This window comes from Merops nubicus, unplaced genomic scaffold (assembly GCF_000691845.1).
Source record: "Merops nubicus isolate BGI_N331 unplaced genomic scaffold, ASM69184v1 scaffold1985, whole genome shotgun sequence".
NCBI classification, from domain to species: Eukaryota; Metazoa; Chordata; class Aves; order Coraciiformes; family Meropidae; genus Merops; species Merops nubicus.
The window spans coordinates 1-4114 of NW_008607397.1; positions in this window are offsets into that span (position 1 = coordinate 1).

Here is a 4114-nt window from a genome sequence, read left to right on the forward strand (position 1 = left end):
CCCCAAGCCTGTAGCATTGCATGGTGCTGTTGTGACCCAAGTGCAGGACCTAGCACTTGGCCTTGTCTTCTGCTGATCACTTGCCCAATATAGAATGATATTAATAGTCAGACCAGCAGCCACACTCCTCCCTCTGATATGACATTGCACACCAGAGATCCAAAGTGCCAGACAACCAGAGGGAGGAACAAATCAATGCACTCACCCACTGCAGTGGACATGAAGAAGGGAGGCTGGTCTTCTTTCCCACCGGCTCATCTTTCAGCACACTGGACAGCCTATGCCTGTGCGTTAAAGATTTCCCTCTTGAAGAATGCCCAGCCTTCCTGGACTCCTTTGCCCTTCAGGACTACCTCCCAAGGGACTCTGTCAATCAGGCTCCTAAATAGGTCAGTCTGCCCTCCAGAAGTCCAAGGAGGCTGTTCTACTGATCCCCCCTCATTTCCCCCAAAACTGAGAACTCTGCCATTTCATGATCACTATGCCAAAGATAGCCTCCAATCCTAAAGTGGTGCGAACAACATGTCTAGCAGGGGGCCTTCCATAGTTGGTTCATTCTCCAGCTGTGTCAGGAAATTGTCTTCCACATACTCCAGGAACCTGCTGGAGTGGTTCCTCTCTGCTATACTATGTTTCCAGCAGATACATGGTAAGTTGAAGTCCCCCATGACAACAAGTGGTAGTGATTGTGAGACTTCTCTCAGCTGCATATAGAATATTTTGTCTGCTTCTTGATCCTGGTTGGGCAGTCTATAACAGACTCCCACCATGATATCTGCCTTGTTGGCCTTCCCTGTGATTCTTAGTCACAAGCACTCAACCCTAGCATCACCATCATTGTGCCAAAGGCAAACAAAACACCCTCTAACATGCAGGGCCACTCCACTGCCTTTCCTTCCTGGCCTAACCCTTCTAAAGAGTTTATAGCCTGAAGAACTATAGAAACACAACTTGTAATATATCGGCTAGACCAATAAAAGATATCAAAATATTTACTGTGTCCACTTCAACATTAAAGCAATTTAAAATAATACTTCATTTGGGTGTGTAAAGATAAACATAAACCAACCTGTCTGTTATTGATGTTTGCAATGGTTAAACATTGGTAGGCACAAGGACAAGCTCTTCATTTGCCCTGGAAGCCTGTATTTACCCTCAGCACTGCAATGCTCTGCACTTCTGATAACTGGGGTTGAAAACAAAGGAGTAGAAATAGAGTCCTTAGGAAAGATTCCCTTATTTTTTTAATATCTTGTCCCAAATAAAGCCACTTTTTTAGTTAGGTTGGTTGGTTTTGTTTGTTCCCTTCTGGTACTTGCAGAGGACAGAGTCTGCTGGCAGTAGAGAGAAACAGGAGGTGACTGTTGTGGAAAACTGGACAGCTCAAGCACATGGGAGTGAAGTCTGTATAGTGGCAGTCTTTTACATAAACTTGGTGATAGAGGGACTTTGTTTTAAACCCTTTTGGAAAGCTCAATCCTACAATTTATGTCGATTTAGGGAGATCAACAAAATTAATCTTATGTGCTGCCAACAGCTTTGTACATCATCGTGGAGGGGAGCCCCAGCTTTAAAGGGATGTGGATGAGCCAGACCTAACTGGCTCGGGACATATGCAGCTCTTAACGTGTTTTTGCTGTGTCTAGGATGCGCTGTGCACTAGAGTCAGTTCACCTCAGAAGATGACGTGATCTGTGTGGGAAAGACAGAGGAAAAGAACAGGTGTGCAAGATATGCACACGCTAATTCCTCCACTGCCCATGTTGACTGGTTTTGTTTTTTCAGGAGTCATGTCAGAAGTGGGTTTGAGAAGGGGCAAAAAAAAATCAGATGCAAGAAACGGGAGAGATGTTGCACTGCATGGAAGTGTTGAAGTCAAAGCTTGCAGAGAAGAGAGCTGAGATTGGCACATACAGAAGAGCAGGAGATGAGTGCAACCTGGGTTACCTGTGCAGGTACAGGTCCCTAGAAGTGAAGACATAGGTCCCTAGGATGATAATATGAGGGTCAATTTTAGTGTGATAGAAAGGGAACAATAACGATAGGGTACAAAAGGAGGGTGCCAACATAAAAATAGCAGGTAAAATAGCATTTGAAGAGGGCTGTCTTTTGGGGAGGCCAGCTGGTTGGTGTGTCCTAGGGCACAGGACAGGGTTAGGGATTTATGAGCTCACTCCAAAGCACTGACTGCTTACATAGAGAGAACTTCTGTTATGGCCTTAGCACGTCAGAGAGAGAAAAACCTGTCAGACTGGAACATTCCCAGTCATGGGAATCCTGATAACAGTGCTGAGATGGGAGGAGAGAGCAGAGGCTCACTCCAGTTGGACCATGATAAGTTTGGGGATTAGAGAGAGTCAGAAACCCAAAGGCAGGATGGTGAGTTGCAGGTGCAGAGACAGGAGGAAATAGGACTCAGAGAAAATACATAGAAGTGATGAGAGGGGCTGAATAGGCAGGTCTGTATGAATCCTGCTGTAGAGAGGGAAGTAGAGAGGAGGAAAAACCTCTCAAGAAATACAGGAAAGAAGGTAGGAAGACAACTATGCAAGGAGAGCATGAGGGTAAGTAAGACTGAGGATGAAAGATGTTTTAAAGAGGCTAAGGAAGATGGATGTAGGCTGAAAGTCTTGAATACATCATTAAGAGTTTGCTGGGAAGAGCTTGCATTGCAGAGTGTGGTGTGGCTGGGCTTGATCCAGGATAGGTATGACTGGGGAGCTGCCGTGGACAAGAAGCCAAAGTTCAGGAAATGTCTCCGAACCCTTTGTAAAATCAGCAAATACTTGACACAGAAAAAAATTGCCAATGCCAAACAATGGTGCCAAACTAGCAAAAGTTTTTATTTCCATGAGATGATAGATAATTTCTGAGTTAAATTGTTTTAAGTAACAAATACTTTAAGTTGTTTCTGACTTTAAGTCTGAGCTTGGGGAAAATGTACACAATGTCTTCATCAGTCTAGTGGCATTTGTTGGAAAACATAGCTCTGTGTTTAGCTAATGACTTAATTAGAAAAGCAGGAGTCATCTGGCAGTGAATGGTGACTCTTTATTTAACAGGAAAGCATTAAAATTAGCCATCCATCTGGTTTTTTTCCTGTTAATTACCTCTAAATATTAAAATTTAATAGTCTTCTACCTGATTGGTAGTTTGAGTGGAAATAGTGGAGATCCGATACTAAAAGAAAGACATTAGTAGAAATTAAAATGATGCAGATCCTGTATTTTACAGCTATCTTACCTGTCTCTGAAACATTTCTAGCTCCCTACAACAGCTGCTGTGGAGGTCATGTTCTCTATTTCTAGTCCTTCAGCCATACTTCTAGCTTTAAACAAGCAACAGTATAGGTGACAGTTAATAGAGCCATTATTTTTGCATGAGAAACGTGACCGCACACTGCGTGCCAGCAGCAGTGTCAAGCTGTAGGGTCCCACTTTGAGGGTTGTTGTTATTGGGGGTTGGACTAGCTGGCCTCCAGAGATCACTTCCAACCTAAGTTATCCTGTGTGCCGATGTGCCCTTAGGAACAGGAGGCGGAGCTGGCAGCCTATCTCATTGTGTTGGTTTTACCCTCTGAAATACTCTTCACCAGCACTGTCACTCCCATCTCTTCCCTTCTGCTAGGGAAGACCACCGTGCAGCCCACCCCGTGGCTGAACCCAAGCCCCAGAGACAGCCCCAAAGAAGCTGTCTAGGGCACAGCTTCTGCTTCACTGTAACCAACCACCTCAAGATGACCCAAACTGCTTGCTGGGGCAGTCTTGCACATTTGCTTTCCCCTTTCTGATCATTATTGTAGCCAGGCACTCTTATAGCAGAGCATCAAACTGTCCATGGGACACCAAAATTTAGTCTCTTCTAGCAACAATTGCCTGTGCATCCTGTCTTCCCTGCAGTAGTCACCTTGTCTGGGGAAAGTAGACACAGTCCTTGTTCTTTACTAATAATTTCTATTGACCTTGTTGATAGAAAAAATAAAATTATTGTGCAGTGGTTCTTATAAGTACTACTTTTTGTTTTAATTCCCAGCTAATGTTTTCCCCTATTAGCATATGCACTTTGGGGAGCTGCTTTGGAAGCGTTTTAGATAGATAGGGTCAGGCCACTCTTT